The sequence below is a fragment of the Sminthopsis crassicaudata genome, chromosome 3, assembly GCF_048593235.1.
Source record: "Sminthopsis crassicaudata isolate SCR6 chromosome 3, ASM4859323v1, whole genome shotgun sequence".
Taxonomy (NCBI): domain Eukaryota; kingdom Metazoa; phylum Chordata; class Mammalia; order Dasyuromorphia; family Dasyuridae; genus Sminthopsis; species Sminthopsis crassicaudata.
In genome coordinates, this window is record NC_133619.1 from 574,147,383 (window position 1) to 574,164,853 (window position 17,471).

Consider the following 17,471-nt stretch of genomic DNA (forward strand, 5'->3'; position numbering starts at 1 on the left):
GATGTTTAGAGGTACAAAGAGAAAAATGAAATAGTACCTTGCTATTAAGAGTTTACATGTTTTTGGGGAAGCAAACAATATGTATCCGGTAAAAATATGCAAATATGCAAAGTAAATACAAGTTTACCAGGGTTTGGCAGGACATCCACTAATATTTCATGCTTATTATTACCTGGATGACTTAGCATTTGGATCCTTCAGAAATAATGCCCTTCCTGGGTGCCTCTTGAATATATGCTGACTTAGTAATGACCAGACTTGGTATGTTCATATGAAATAGTCCTTTGGTTCTTATCCTGCCCTGTGACCATGTCAGGGGAGTGGGGACTATATCCATTAAAAGAAGAGACAGCTTCTGATTCAGTCTTTCTTTGATTCTCCAGGTGACATCATATAACTTTGAAACTTGCAGTGAAAGGGTGAGGGGTTGGATCCCCTGGCCACATGGAAGCTACTCCCATGGGTGTCACAGACTCACCATGTGAGCTTGCACCTGGAGTCCCCGCTACCTCTTTGGTTTTTGTGGGGGATCAGTTATTAAGCATATATTTACAATAGGCCAGGAACAATGCCCCCTCTTGTTTCCTAAGAAGATTGAACCTATCTTCAGATGAATATATCCAGCTTTGGAGATGACCGTGGGAGATTTAGAGATCCAGAAGTCCATCAAGTCAATCAAGTGAAGGTGATCGGCAATTGAGGGAATTTCTTTTTGGGAAAAAAATGTTTACTAGCAGAAGATTGGCCCAGGAGCTGTTTGGACAGTGCAGAACCAAGGTAAATTGTGAAATGCCCAGTCAGTAGGCTCACAAAGTGCTTTATGTTCTGAAGAGATTTAAATATCTGTCCCAAGAGATTTTATAATGATTGTTGCAAGTTAAATTCTTGGATCCCCTTTTAAGTCATCCTATTAATAAAGATAATGGATTTTCTTTGTCCTTCAGCATTTCTTTTGTGAAAAGGAACAAATATCCATCTACTATCAGATTGACATTGTACAATGAGTATTTTTTAATTCCCTCCAACTTTGTCTGGAGATTCGTAGTTGAAATAAATAGATTATTTAAAGTAGAAAGATTTCATCAAGGTGTGAGATATACAGGTTGAAAGACTTAGAAGAGCTTGAGAGGAAGAAGCCCAGTTATCCTTCATTTCTTTAGAGGCTAGATCTTTCAGGACTGAACCTAGTTGAACAGCACAGCTGGGTCCAGAGCACAGGACTCTTTGGAGGAGGAAGTGGGTCACAGTGCCCCAGGTCCCTGGTTCTTCAGTGGTTACACAAGGTAATTGAACCTTTCCAGGACAGCTGGAAAATGGCAATGAAAAATAGAAAGTCATTACTCATGGGGAAAACTGCTACTTACCCAGTCTTTTAAACCCCAATTCTTTGCCCTCTGCTACCAATGCTGCCAGCCATGTCAATAATATTTATATTTCTCTAACTTTTATAAATTAAAAAAGGACCATAAGGTTTAGAAAAAAAATCACCAATCTTTGCAGTTATCTCCTGATTCATTCCTCAAACGCCCTAGAAAGGCTAGGCTGGAAATCCGGCCCCAAGAAAAGCTAGGTTGGCTTATTACAAAAACACCATAGGAGTCAAGTACTTCCAAAGAACTTCCAGACTAGAAGGATGCAGCTCCTAGGCATGCAAAATACAGACAAAAGTAGCCAGTGGGTGATGGAGTATCACAAAGACTAAAGGAGAAACCTGGAGTTTAAAATCCAAGAAAACAAAAGTCATTTAGTTGACTTAGGAAGTGGAATGCAATTTCAGAAGGAATAGTTTCAGTACAACAGGGGAAGACTATTACCAGACTGACAGGATCCTGAAACAAAAGTCTTTTGCCCAGTCTATCTTCTCTGAAAACAATCTGGGGCTCCTTCAAGACTTCAAGGTATTTCCAGACCATATTTTTAACCTTGTCCTCTTTATTCAGCAACGTTCCCTTTATTTTCTGAAAATTCTCTCTGCTAAAAGATCAAATCAGAATTTGAAGGAAAAAAAAGTCTGACAGAGCACTTTGCCATCTCTTCCTAAGTCATCAAAGATTTTGGGTAGTCAGTTTTCTCCTTAGAAATCTGCATTACTCACTCTGCATTTCCCAATTTTATTTCTGCCTCCTTCTTTCTCTGCCCGATCCTCTTTTGGGAGCTCAGGGATTAGTTGTTTCTAAATCTCTGCCCACAATTCCATCCCCTTTCTCTTTTCAGCTTCTGTACAATATTTTTCAATTCCAGTCCTTAAATGTTAATTAGCCATTCTTATCTATATTTCCTCCCCCAGTGCTATCTGTATTTTCATAGGCAAAATGCACTCTGTATTGATTCCAGGAAGGATAGAGTGGGCTGGGGAGGGGAGAGGGTCAGTACTAACAGAGGATTGAAGAAGACATAGAAAAGTTCAGATTTGATTAGATTTTGGGATAATCTCTATAGTCCATTATAATTTAAGCCTATGTATCAGAACAATTCAGGCCCTGAGGTCTATGCCTCTTTGTCCATTCCTGGAAGAAAAGTGGAAGTTTTCAGGACAACCATCCACTTATCCCACACACAAAAAACACAATTACTCCTCCTGCCCTCCCCCAAGTCACCACCAACCCCTGTGGCTCCCTGTTAATAACCCATTTCAAAATTGCTCCTTTGTTTCCAAGCCCTGACTGTCTCAGACCTACCTCTGATCCTTTCCACCCTCCCCCCGACATTGGTCCCCTTCCTCTGCTTCACTGACACTGGCTTCCTTTGTCCTTTCAGCCAGTTTGGCCGAACATGGGTCAAAGGCCTTCGCCTCCTCACCTCCTGCCATCTGGTACAAACTTCCTGTGTCTCTCCCTCCATTTCATCAACTCCCCACCTACATTATTTTCACATTACTAATACATTTATTCCCATCTTTTTTCTATCTCTAATTCTTAGGCACTCTAGGATGTGGAATGGTTAGGAGACAAGAAATTTAAAAGAGAGACACATATTATAAAAGTTTCACACCAGTTCAAGGACCTGCTTCTAATATGTTAAAGACCTTTTTTTTTTTTTTGTGTTGACATACTCAATTAAAAAAAAACATTTCTCACATGTTCATTCACATTAAAATAAAACTAATAAAGTATTTTGGGACAAACTATATTATTTCTGTTGAGGTTGCTCGACCACATAGAATGCACATAGAATGTGAATAATTGTTCCTAAACAGATTTTGGCAAATTATTGGGTCCAGAATTAACTAGAGAAGGGAAGGAGTATGGTACACTGGAAAGACCTGTAGATTGGGAGTCAAAGATCTGAATTCAAATTCTACCTTTGCCACTGCTAAATGGGGAGATGTTTCAAGCTGAACTCTTCTTTCCAGTTCCAAAGCTATGAAAGCAGCAATCCCTTCCCCTCAGAATAGCTTGGCCACTAATTCTGTGGCTGCTCAATTCTGAGAGGACTCTCATTGCAGCAGGGACTACCTATTAAAGGCACCTTGCTTCCTCCCTGAATAGGGTTTGCCCCTTTGACATCAGATACCCCCTGTTCTGTGAGCTACATAGCATCTATGAATGCTAGAGGATTAAAAAAAGCTCCATGGACTTTTGAACATAGAAAGGTTAAATGAAGTCACCTCATCAGGCTGCTAATACCTTCTTCTTCAGAACAGTCAAGAACAGAACATCCCAAAATGGCAACGCCCTTCAGCAACAATTCATCAATCACAGTGTGGAACACCAGGCTTTGGGCACTGATGAGTCTCCCACCTCCCTGCCAGGCTCCTGCTTTGTTACTGTCCTCTTAATGAGCTCTACAAAAACAGGAATCACTTTGGCTTACATCATGAGGGTATATCTCTGTCACACACCTTGGCATACAACCACGCAGAAAGCCCAGGAACTGATAAATACAAATGCAATCGCTGCAGTAGACTATTGTTTATTCATTAGCTTTAATACCTGGCATATGCTCTGGTTGCCACACAGGCTGCCTATGATACATCTGTCCTGTTGTTTATCTCTACAGCTGGTCCAGAGCTAGCAGTCCCTTAGCCTCTTAAAAATGTGTGTGAATGAAAGCAAGTTAATAACTGCACTTTAGACCTATTTCCTCTCCTAAATAGAGGCTGTCAGCACATCTTATTCTCCCCACTTTTCACTCCCCTTCAAAACCAGTATACTTAATGCCTGGATGGCTTTTACCTGACTGTGTCAACCTGTCAGAGTCTCTAACTGCACACCTTCTTCCACTTTTGGTCGCCTCCAAGGGCAGTTTAAATTATCTGTTCTTGCAATTACTTCTGTTTAGCTGACTCAAGCCAGCCCCATAGTTTTTTAGGAAGGGCTTTGGATGTGGAGTCAGAAGCCTTAGATTCAGGACATAGCCATTTAGCAATAAGAGCTGATGTTTATACAGTAATTTACACATATTATCACTTTGGATCTTCATAACAAATACATTGATCAGTGAGTCAAACATTTATTAAACACTTTCTATAGGCTAGGCACTTGGAATAAAAAAACCAAAAATTGAAGAGGTTCAGTACTAGAGGATCTTACAGTCTCACTGGGCAGGAGGTAAGGGAGGATGAAGGGACAACATGAGCATATGTTGCTATGCATGAACTGGATATAAGGTAAACTAGGCCTGGGCACTGGACCTATGATGTAGATAGAAACTAAGCATCCTATAGTATTAGAAAATGACCTTGTGGACACCCTAGGGCCACACAGATAGGGACAGAGGTGGCACTTGAACTCAGATTTTTCCTAATTCCTTATCCAGAACTCTGCTATTCTACCATGTTGCCTAGATGAGAGAGGGCATGGAAAAATCTCAATCTCTCTGAGTTTCATTTCCCTCATCTTTAAAATGGGGATGGCTGTAATGGTATTATTTCCTTAACAGGGCTATTGTAAATAAAATGCTTCAGAGATAGAAAAACACTAACTATATGAGAGTGGCTAATATAATCCCATCCCACAAAGTGTTAATTATCCCTTTTGGTTTTTTGAAGCGTTCAGTTTTCAGCTTGGTCCTTTTTTGATGGAGGTGCACCCCCCCCAGTCTGGGTTCTTTACCTCCTCTCTCTGGGAAGGCTAGTCTCTGCCCAGGCTGGATCTTCCGGTCAGAGCCTGCCTATTCTTATTCATTAAGTCAATACCTGTTTCTCAAAGGCCCTTCTTAAGTACCACAGTGATTATTCATTATTGCAGTATTCTTCTGGTCAATAAAGGAGTGAGGAAAAGCTGACCAGGTGTTTTGCATGTAGCAGTACTGGATTCAGAATTCCTGTACTTTAGGACAATGTGCCTCCAAAGGGTCTTGATGACTCATTTCCTCTCTACTCCCCCTCCTGCCCAGAATCCTTATCATCACTTTCCAATTTAATATATACATATATATTTTAATTAAAAAGCATTTCTTTCCTTCAATTTTCCTACCTCCTTAACACCCCCCACCCTGGAAAAAAAATCTTCCTTTTTCCTTTCTTCCCCATTGAAAATTTACCCTAGGCAATGTGGTAGCAGTATGTTACTGCTTCTGCTTGCCCTGGAAAAGCCACGTTTTCTCATCTGTAAAACAAAGGGGTTGAACTACATGACAATTAAAATCCTTTCTATCTCTTAAATCTGATATTCAGTCATGTTTACTGAGTAAATCCCAATCCTACATTTCTTAACAACAATAGTAATATCTAATATTTATGTAGTGCTTTAAGGTTTTCAAAGTGAACTTCAAATATTCTCTCATTTGATCCTTGAGGCCATGAGAATTAGGTGCTATTATTCTCACTATTTTATGATGAGAAAATGGAGGCAAAAAGAGTTGAAGTGAATTATTCTGGGTTAAATAGCTAATAAGTGTCTGAAGCAGTATATGAAAGCAGATCCTTGTGACTTCAGGTCAGGCACTTTCTAATTTCTCTACTAGTTCTCATTTATTTTTCTGGACTGGTCTCACCTCTGTTTTTGCCTAACAATAATAATTCTTATGTTAACAGGGGGAAGAAGAGAAGGAAGAGAAAGAAGAAATAAGGAAGAGGAAATTAGGAATTAAAAAAGAAGAAAGAGGAAAAAAAAAAGACAAAAAATAATGATAGATTTCATTTTTAGAGTTTAAGGTTTACCTGGGAGAAATATTTGGACAACTCTAACAAAAGAAATAATATTTCCTAGTGTAATGCCAGAGAAACTGAGGCAAGATAGAGATTAGAGAGTATTTAATATTTTATTTGAAAGGGAGAGATTTACTGGGACCAAATGGATCCGTGGTTTGGTCCCAGGGCTGAATGAGACTATGGTCTCCAAGAATCCAGCAAACAGTGTGAGTTCTCAATGACCTATATACACATGGCTCAGACTCAGGGGGTAGTCTGAGATGGGGGCGGAGTCAGGTGCTGAGAGCTGGAACAGGGTGGGGTGAGTCTCCAGAGATGAGATGACATAATAGAGGAGGGCACCCCAGACATGGGGAGAGGCATCTTGATAAGATGGTATTGGATATTCTGATAGCTTGGGATGGGGAGAGGAATTCTGATATTCTAAAACATAAGATCTTTTATCCTTATCAAGTATTCTGATAAAGAGGGAGGGGAGGTTTTACAGCACTGAGCTTTGAGAAGCAGGGAAACTGAGTCAGGAATGGGTCAGGATAATTAGGAAAACTGAGAACTGTGGCATAAGCCTGAGCCCACTTTCTCCTAGAGTCTAAATTAATTAACATTCAGCAAATAATTATGGCAAGATGTACATCAGTGGGAGTACAGGAACTAGGAGATAACCCCTAAATCCCTGAGAAGAGATGTAGCTAGTATTGTTCTAGTGACCCTCACTCAGCAGTGAGAATAGGACTATATGGGTCATCTACAAAAATAATAAAAGATAAAAAAATCGTGGGGAGGATCTGGGGAGATCAGGAAAGACTTTATATCAAGGATAGGATAGTTGAGCTTCAAGTCTTAAAGGAAGCAAGGGACTCATTGACAAATGTGAGGAGAGAATACTTTGCAAGGATAGACAGTCATTGCAAAGGCAAGGAGTTGAGACATGAAGGAAGAACTCCCTGACAAGGAGAGATTATTTTAATTTTTATCTTTGTGTGCCTAGTATCCTAGCACAGTCTCTTGAACATAAAAGTGTTAAATAAATATTTGTTGAATTGAGGGCTATATGATACATAGTGGCTAGAATTCTGAGCTTGGAGTCAGGAATATGTGGTTCAAAACCTCTGCAATATTTATTTATTGGTGTGTGGTCATGAATAGTAACTTAATCTTTCTAGCTTCAGTTTCCTCATTTGTAAATTGGGACAATAATACCAATACTATTTAGCTGATAGGGTCGTTGTAAGACTTAAGTGAGATAATATAGGTAAAATGCTTTGGGGACTATTTTAAATGACATATGTCAATTAATAGTCTCAGTTTTTTCTACATTTAAATTCCACACTATTTTCATAAGCTGGTATATTTAAGTTAAAGAAATTCCCTTAAATCTTATGATTACAATATTATATAGACTGTAATTTTATTTGCTATGAATTTCATTTGGAACAAATGTCTCCAACTGTATTTTTAAAAGCTTTGTTTTGGTTGCTATTCTATTAATATGCAGCTCCAGAAGAGCTAAGAACTAGTAAAGTGAATAATGGTAGAAAACAAACAGCGGAATCCTATTTGGAATAATGAAAAAATGCCTTTTATTGAAATATTTCATTTGGCATAAAAGGGGGGAAAAGTAGTTTCTTAGTTCTGCAGACCTAATTGAAACATGTCACAGTCTAACACTTCTCAAACTTTTTGGTCTTTAGATATACCTTTATACTCCTAAAAATTATTGAGGTCCTCTCCCAAAAAAGAACTTTTGTGTATATGTGGGTTATATTTAAAGCTATTTACTATATTGGAAATTAAAATGTTTTAGTATTATTATGAAAATGTTTGACCTTAAGAACTCTTAAAAGGGTCTGGGGACCAAATTTTGAGAACCTCTATCATTGTCTATGATAGGATTTTTAAAAAAAGTTTTCCACTAGCAACCCCTTTTTGCCTGAGAAATTTTTATGTGACCTGAGATATATAGGTATATAAAAGAGGTATACAAATCAAATATTCCCTGATAATAAATAATTTCATGACTTCTACTTTCAGTTAAGAGACCTCATATTGGGTCACAAACCATCACCTAAGAAGCTTTGATCTATAAGATTTTCAAATTTAAAGATCCCACAAGAGATATTTGAGCCCAGCACCTACAATTTCAGGAATTACTATGTTAAAGCAACCCAGAAGACTCACTGGAGTGTCCATTATTTCAGATCAGCAGAGCTGATTTAATCTCCAGGCATGAATATTGTTCAATCTCCCTTAATAACTTCTTCCATTCAAGAGTTTAATCACCATTATCATGGTTTTCCTGATGGTGATCACCTACATCTCTTACTATAATTTAAGCTTATTTTCTTTCATATTAATGGAGAACTGATAACCATCCTTAAAAAAATAACGTCTGTGTTCTTGAAGACAGTCTAATTTCTTCCTTCACTTTTCTGGCTCTTTAAAATTTCTTTACAGCTCCTACTTTCCATATCTTTTACATTTTTTATGTTCTTAATGGTCTTTCTCCACTTTCCCCACATCTATCTTAATAAATACTTTTTGATGCTGATGACAGTTTGGATGATATGAATGTTTTACACATTTATAGTGGCAGAGGACCTAGAAATCATCTTGTACTACAAATTGAATATATTTCAAGGAGAGCTGCCCTTTACATGGTTGCTGAAAGTCTTTCTAAAGCACAGACCTAACTGTATAACTCAGAAAACCTTTCAGACTCCTCTTGCTTGGTATTGAAAGAAGGCTCACCTCCCACAATCTAGCTTCTACATTTTTTGGGTTTTTTTATAATTGTTTTCTTTGTGAATTCTCTGGTCTAGTCAAATGATACTTTTTCATTCTTCTTTGACTTTATCTTTCAGCCTCCAGCCTCTGTGCATTTGTTCACATTATCTCCCACTATATTCTCTGAGCATCTTCATCTGCTAAAATTCTCTTTTTGGTGTTGGCAGCCCAAGCAGAGTAGCAGAAATGGCACCTTGCAAGGGGATGGGAAAGAAGGAAGGGCAGGTCATCAGCCTTGGTCTCAGGTTATAGAGGGAGATAATGTCTGCCATATCTTTGCTTCCTTCAGTGACACTTTAGACACTTTAGAGTCTAATCTCTCTGGTGAAGAAACCATCTGCTGAGCGACAGGTGGGATGAAGGTCAAGGCCGGCGCAGGTGAATCTCCTCCTTATGCTGTGATGTTGGGTGCTCAGGACATTGCCAAGATATGTAAAGAAATAGACACCACTGTCCTTCATAGGGGGGCACTTTGGGCCACAGGAGAAAAAGAACTAAGGAACCTGGTCCTGTCTCACAGTGAGCCCTGAGAGCACATTCTGAAGTGGAGAGGGCCTTCTGAGGATGTCACTCCAATCTCCTCTGACTCTACTGGCAGAAAGGGTGATCACCATGGCTGTTGTCTGTAAATATTGTTTGCTGGATTCTTTTTGCCAATAAAAATGTCACAATAGTCAGAAAAAAATGAAATGAATGAATAAAATTCTTCTCTTCTTTCAAGGTCAATCTTAGGGGTTACCTCTTCTACAAAGCCTTCCTGGTTCACCACATTATACACTCCTATCTGGAAGTACTCTCTCCCATGTAACATTTTCCTAGAGTGCTTTGTCTGGATCTCTCCTGTATATTTGGCAATTATTTGTTTCCGTGTTCTATTCCCCATCCTTTAAAGTGCAACAGTAATACCAGAGAAACTGAGGCAAGATAGAGATTAGAGAGTTTTTAATATTTTATTTGGATTTCTGAGAGGGAGAGACTTTCTGGGATCAAAAGGATCCATTTTTGATCTTAGGGTTGAATCAGACTTTCATCTCAAAGAATCCAGCAGACAATGTGAGGTTCTCATGAAATATATATACGTGGCTCTAAGCTCAGGTAGACAAAGGCAGGGGTGGAGTCAGAACACTGAGAATAGGGGAATATCCAGAAAGGGACCAACAATCAGTTCTGACAGCTTGGAAGTAGGACCATAAATTCTTACAAATTGGGAGGACTTAGGAGGTGTCCAACTAAAGCCAGGAAGTCTGAATATAGAGGATGCCAATTAGGTATCTGAGATAGGACATATGGAGTTTTATCTTTTGGAATGTCAGATCTCCACAGCCCTAATTATCTCAGTCCTAATGAGCAGAAAAGGGGGTTTGCAATCAGGAGGATTGAGGCAGAACAATTCAAGGAACTGAGGCAGAACAATTTAGGGAAACTGTGGCACAACACAACCTCCTTAAGGGCAAGGATTATGTCATTCTTTTTTGTTTCCTCAGAGCCTGAAATAATACCATGTATGTAAAAACATTTAATTAAAGTGGATTGAGCTAAATTGAACAGAAACACATTGGATTTATTTAGAAAAAGTAGAACTTACAAGAGAGGCAAAACAACTATTGTTTATCTTTTCTCCAAGTATGTGACAATGACCATTCAGGCCAATATCACTGCCCCACAGTTTAAAAAGCTGAAAAATGCCAGACTTAAATAGAAGTAGATTGAGCTTAAGGCTTCAATACCTCATGAATCCTGAAAAGATTCAAGAGATGGAGAGCAAGCTTATTCAATTTAGAGAAGGCAATTAAAATATAGAAGTAGAATTTAAGGGAGTAATGACAAATTATTTGTAAAGTGATTACTCAAACAGTTGATCAATCAACAAGTATTTATTAAGCATTGATTTGTTAGAAACTATGCAAAGTGCCAAGAGTAAAATGAAATGATCCCTGCCCTTAAGAAGCTTACTTTTTACTGGGGTAGACGACATGCACACATTAAAACTTAAACCTGAACTAAGACTTTTGAGACATCTTGTATACAAAATAAATGCAAAAAAAATATTTGGCAGGGAAAATGTACTAGTTGCTGGAGGATCAAGAAAGACTGGATGGAGAAGATGTCTCTTACACAAGGGATTCCAAGAGGAGAAGGTAAGGTGGGAAAATAGCCAACGCCAAGGCTTAAATAAATGACGGAGAATATGTGGTATGGTGGGCAGAACACTGCCCTTTAAGCTTAAGGAACTGGGTTCAAGTTCCACCTCTAATGCTTACTACTGAGGTGACTTTGGACAAGTTATCTAAACTCCCTAGACTTTAATTTCCTCCCCTTCCAATTGAGGGGAATGGATTAGAGTGTATCTGAGGCGCAAAAAACCTTAAACAACACCCCCCAACATTTGTTTTCAATGACTTGCTCCTTCCAGGTCCCTGATTATCTGTAGATATCTCTCTAATTTAGTCAATACCTCAAACTCTTCCCACAAAATGTACATGCCCTATTGCTTATACAGGTAGGTCCCTCTTTTTTTAGGGAATAATGAAATCTTAAGTGATTGCATTACTAACAATTGGAATGCAAATTTTACTTAATAATAGCTTAAAATAGTGTGCATATAAATTCATGCAACTCCTTCAGAGATTCATTCTTTTTTAACATTTAAAATTTTATTTTATTTTATTTCATGTGGAATTTGACCAAGGGAAGGAAAGATATAAGATAACACCTTGAAGGGATAGTAAGAGGATTCATTCAGGGATTCATTTTTAACACTCACCTGATCCTATCTGTACAAAAAAATATTGACTTCCTTATTTTACACAGGGGAGGATGCACACCAAATGCTGTCATATACAACTGTCCCGAAAGGAGGATAGCTTGATTTTCTCAGACAACTTCTGATAGGGCAAAGAATGTAGCTATTAATTTTGTGGGTGTGGGTTTGGGCTATTGATGTTTGTCCTTTGTTCTTGAGGAGGACCATGGGACCATGACTTCAGGGAGGTGATGCTGTGACATATAAGTGAATTAGATTTAAGTGAGGGATGACTGTGCAAGATCACCTGCCTGACTTTTCCCCTCCAGAACTATCTAGGTCCAGTGGCCAGACAGATCAGAAAGAGTGGAGATGGCGTTGGATGCATTGGGAGACTTGACCTTTTTAAGCTAGGGTCTTTAACAGGTCTCAGTTCAACAGAGGCAAAGCCCAATTAGTGATTAAGGCTAAGTGATGGTAGGTAGGAGGTAGGTAGGGAAGGAGAACTATCCTTGTGATTCTATTGGTATGGGAATACTCAATGAGGTTACTTACTCTAATGCATATGGACAAGTAATCTGTAACATATTCAGTTGCCTGGGACACTAATAGGTGAAGTGATTTTCCCAGAAGAAGTGGTAGCTGAATAAAAGATCTTCCTTATTCCAAGGATGGCTTTCTATCCTCTGCTATGCTGCCTTTGATAGCGAGACTTTATCACTCTGATTTTAGTACCCTGAAACATTACTTCATCAATAAATTTGTGTTGAAATTCTTATCCCACAATCCATGCATTTATTGTTTTAAATATTTTGATAACTGTATTTCAATATAATTTGTTTATTTTGTAAGATCATATATTTAATTTTATGCATTTAAAAACATGATTCTGAGAAAGAAACTTTCACCAAACTGCCAAAGGGGTCCAATATCCACACAAGAGGAGACTGGTATGGGTTTAGACCATTCCAATAAACTCAGTCACGATTTTTTTTTTTGGCTTCTCAGTACATATAAAAGTTATATTTATACTATACTGCAGACTATTAAGTGTGCAATAGTATTATATCTAAAAAAATATATATAGACCTTAATTTAAAAATACAGTCATCCCTCAACATCTGTGGGTTTCACATTTACGACTTTGGTTATTCAGAGTTGATCACCAATAATTAAATGGGAATTTTTCTATATCTGCTTGTATTTAAAGAAAACTTAGTCATAAATGCATAAGCAGTACATATTGTAATCTATTTTATTATTTACTACCATAAGTATACATATATAAATTTATTTTAAACAGTTAAATTTTCTTAAAAGTTTCAGTGTTCTAAGGAATTATAGGCTATGCATTCTCTTTGGGAATATCTCCTTTTTTTGTCTCTCTACCATCCAGAGCCAATCACATGATTTTCTCCAGCAGTGATTTTTGTATTTTGTGCTTTTGTGGGAAAAGAAAATTCATGAAGCAGTTGCTGCAATTTCACCTGCTACAGATTCTGCATGTGTATGAGATATTAATCTGTCTTATATAGGAACTGCACCTTTTTAATGGATGGATTGTGTTTTTCCACTTGTTTTGTGTGTTCAATAAATGTGACCAGAATTATTAAAAAATAAAGATTTGGAGGGGTTTAGAGTTTTTTTGTGTTTTTTTTCACATTCTGCCAATCCTGTGCTTCTCACCCAGCAAATATTGAGGGATCACTGTACTTTACTGATAAAAAATTGCTAACCATCATCTATATCTTCAGCAAGTTACAATCTTTTTGCTGGTATAGGGTCTCACCTCCGTATTGATGGCTGCTGACCAATCAAGTTGTTATTGAAGGTTTGGGTACTGGCATTTTCTTAAAATAAGGCAATGAAGTTTCCCACATAAATTGACTTTTCCTTCACTTGAATACTTAGAGGTTATTGTAGGGTTATTAATTGGACTAATGTCAATATTATTATATCTCAGAGAATAGGGAATTCTAGATGAGGGAAAGAGATGGGGAACAACCAGTTGATGGAACAGTTAGAACACATACATTTATGAATTAAATTTGTCATCTTTTGTGCAGTTTATGATACCCTTAAACAATTACAATAATAAAATCAGAGATTCCTCATCACAGATCACCATAACAGATATGATGATAATAATGAAAAAATTTGAAATAGTGTAAGAATTACCAAAATGTGACGCAGGGACAAGATGTGATCACATGCTATTGGAAAAATGGTGCTACTAGACTGGCTGGATGCAGGGTTGCCCTAAATGTTCCATTGGAAAAAATGCAACATCTGTAAAGTGCAATAAAATGAAACATGCCTCTATAAAGATTCCCTCCATAACCAGAGATGGTAGTTCTTCTTACTTTAGTTCCTTGTTTTTATGATCACTAAGGACAGAAAAATGATCTCTACCTGGTAACCATCACTTTAGTGATGAACCACTGCAAATTCCTTGGGTCTTAAAGGACAGACATAGTGTCACTGTCCATTCTGAAGACTTTCTCAGTAGCAGAGTGGGCTGGAGTGGGTAGAGTGGGTCTGAGAACCCCTGTGAGGCATCTGAGTAGGACTCTGGTGAGGATTCCAACACCCCATTAAAATACTTGTGAAATCTGGGTTGCTGATTGTTTCATTCTCCCAAGCCAAACCCTGCTCTGATTTCTCAAAATATTTATATCTATAGATCTATAAGTAGATAGAGCTATAGATTTATATTGATATATAGATAAAGTTATAGACTTATATAGATCTATGGATCTATAGATAGACATATAGATTTATATAGATATAGACCTATATAGACAGATAATAGGTATAGATATTGAAGATACTTTCACAACCAGTAGGTTGTGACAGAATTCAAGTCATGGAAGAGGGCTGGGATGTGCCCCTTCGGCTTGAGGAAGCAGGAAGGCATGGATGCTGGGAAGAAAATGGGAACTTAGCCCTCTTCTCTATTCCCCTACTATTCCTCTCACTGCCTTCACTATACGCTAGCATGCACCCTTCCAAAATAAGAATTATTACTGAAACTAGGTCTCTCTGGAGAGGGTGCACTGGTCAGTAATTTAGGAAACAGCTCAGTTTAGGAGTGCTTCTTGCTTTTCCTTTCATATAGGAACTAGATCAGAATGGACAATTAATGTACTGCCACTTGTCACTTATGGTGCTCCAGGTCTGTAGTGGAATGGAGTGGATTGGAGAGATTGTGGGCATGTGTAAAGCCTGGAGAAAGCTAGTGGGGAGAGGGCTTGTAGCATTTTGGGAAAGCCTCTCCTCACTATGCAGACCCCCAACAGTGACTGGATGAGTGGTCACAAACATACCCTGTGCAGGAAGGGCAAAATGAATGAGCCCCATTGTGCCTAATGAGGCAGCGGGAATCAGTGGCTGTGCTGCTCCCCGCAGACCATTCTTTCCAGTTAAGTAGTCTCTGTACATTATGGTGAGGGGTCAATTTGTAAAGTACCTCCATGGAGTTCTGTCTCCAAATCCAATTAGCATGAATAGAATTTGGCAGACTACCTCCATGTGCAGAGCTGCTTAGCATGAGGGATGGGTGGGGGGACATGAGTACGTGTGCACCAAAACAGCCTCAAAAGCCTTTTCTAATTTTTCTCCGGACTTCTTTTTGGCACTTGGAAAACCAGGATTAAATGCCCATGCTTTCAGATGGCCCACGATCCCTGCGAGCGGAGAGAGCCGATGCCCAGAGGTCAGGGAGAAGATGGAACTCCTTCCAAATTCTTGTCAACTTGTGATTCAAGTTTTCAGCTCCTGGTCGGCTGCCTTTGAAATCAAGCCAACTGTTCACATGGGAGAGATTCATTTGCTTTTTCACTGGATTCTGTTGGTTCAGGCCCCATGCTTGGTTTTCTTTTTGTCTGAAGTTTGGGATGAGGGTGGGGGGATGGAGGAGACAAGCTTTGCCTAGACTGTATAAAAGAAACTTTATCCATGGGCTGTATCCAAAATAGAAATGTTACAGTAAAAGTAATTAGACTGGAGTTTAAAGGGATCAGATCCTCATTAAGGATTTTCCTCAAAGGCTTTTTACAAGCTTAAAGCTTGAATCTAATCTCCAGTGTCAGCTGTGTAAGACAGGGGGCAAAGGGAATGCTAAGGAGTTTTGGCTCTGGTTTCACTGATAGGAGAAAATGTGGATTTAGCTTTATGAATTATTTTAAAGACAATACTTCTGCACCATCATTTTTTTTCTTGATAAAGTTAGAACCTAGATTGGAGGCTTAAATTATCCTTCTCAAAATCTGTTAGTGAATCTCTGCTGCCTCGGGATAAAAACCAAATTCCTTAGCTTGGCATTTAAGACATTCTGTAGTCTCTCTATAACCTACCTCTCAAGCTTGACTTAACATGTGAATTCTGTTTTCCAGTCAAACTGGACTATTTCCCCAGTTTTGTCTTACCATATCCCCCTTCCACATATTCCCACAGGTAATCCTTCCCATGACTAAAATGCACTAACCTGCCCATTTAAATCTTTCCAAAGCCCAATTCAAAAATACTTCATTTAGTAATGAAGATACCTGCTAGGACCAGGAGCAAAGATTTCACTGCTGACAACAACCTGAAGGAAGAGTCTTTGAACCAGTAAAAGATACTTTATGGATCTTCCTCTTTAACTATTGGTTCCAAACCAGGATCTGAGTCTGTCAGACACCATACCCCTATCCACTAGACCAGAGGCCTCTCCAGGCTCATTCCCTCATTCAGGGCCAGAGCCTACACCAGGCCCCAGGTCAGAACCTTTTACCATCAGGGTCTCTGCCACAGGAAGGGTTGACCACACTAAGCACAAATTTCCTTCTTTTCTAGTGCTATTCTCTGTTATTCACCAAACTTTTGAAGGTAAGAACCCTATTCATCAGTAATACACACCCATCCCACCACTAACTAACACGTGTCTTTGAGTTTAATCAATGGGATGTAAAATCTCCAATTATGCAAGTGAAATCCATCTACTATATGCAATTAGTTTTGCGTGCTACTAATACAATGCAGTTGCTACTACATGCATTTATTTCACTTTCAGACAGATCAGCCCTTCCCCTCACAAGTTATAATTCAGTTCTGTTTACCCTTTCCATCTGTGTCATCTGGAACCACAATATCATTAACAGTAATGATAACAACAATAATAACATCAGCTAGCATTTATAGAATATTTTAAAGTTTGCAAAACATTTTCCAATATTACCTCATTTGATTCTTACAACTTCTGATTTCTCCTCTGGTTTTCCATATGAGGGAACTGAGGCTGGGAAAAGCTAAATAGCTTGCCCCAAATCACACAGCTAACATTTGAGCTGGCTTTGGACTCAGATCTTCAAGTGCAGCCCTCTAACTCTTATGACATTTATTTGCCAATAATAATATCCCTTCACTTTAGATCTTATCCTCTCATGCTTCCTCTATTTTCACAACCCAAGGTTCTTTCAGAAGACATTACATCCCCATCCATCCTCTTTAGTATTGACTATACTCTCTCTCATGGGAATGATCAGGAATAAGGTCATTTATATCCTTGTTCCTTACTGTCACTTCTAGACCCTCTCTCTGCCCCTATCACTCAGAAACTCCTTATGTGATTTTTACTATCTCCTTAATTATGACCCAATCCATATTCTAATGTCAGTCAGTTACTAATTCCAAACTCATTCTCCTTCCTTTCTTTGGGAATTCAGTACCTGGCTTACAGTCTTTCTACAGTAACTTGTCTCTAAGCTTTCTAAGGACAACAAGTAGTGGAGTGAATGGAGTGCTGGGCCTGGAGTTAAGAACATGGGAGTTCAAAAAAAGAAAAAAAAGAAATATAAGTTCATATACTCA

At 38.5% G+C, this 17,471-nt stretch overlaps 1 long non-coding RNA gene and 1 pseudogene across 1 annotated transcript in view; both read left to right on the forward strand.

The window, feature by feature from the left end:
* The window catches only part of LOC141559826 (uncharacterized), a 13,181-nt gene extending 11,878 nt beyond the window's left edge, over window positions 1-1,303 (forward strand). The window contains exon 3 of the long non-coding RNA XR_012487576.1: window positions 384-1,303. This is a non-coding gene — a long non-coding RNA (uncharacterized LOC141559826). The remainder of the gene's footprint in view (window positions 1-383) is intronic.
* Window positions 1,304-8,734: 7,431 nt separating this feature from the next.
* LOC141562417 (small ribosomal subunit protein uS11 pseudogene) lies at window positions 8,735-9,507 on the forward strand (annotated as a pseudogene).
* The last annotated feature ends 7,964 nt before the right edge of the window (window positions 9,508-17,471 follow it).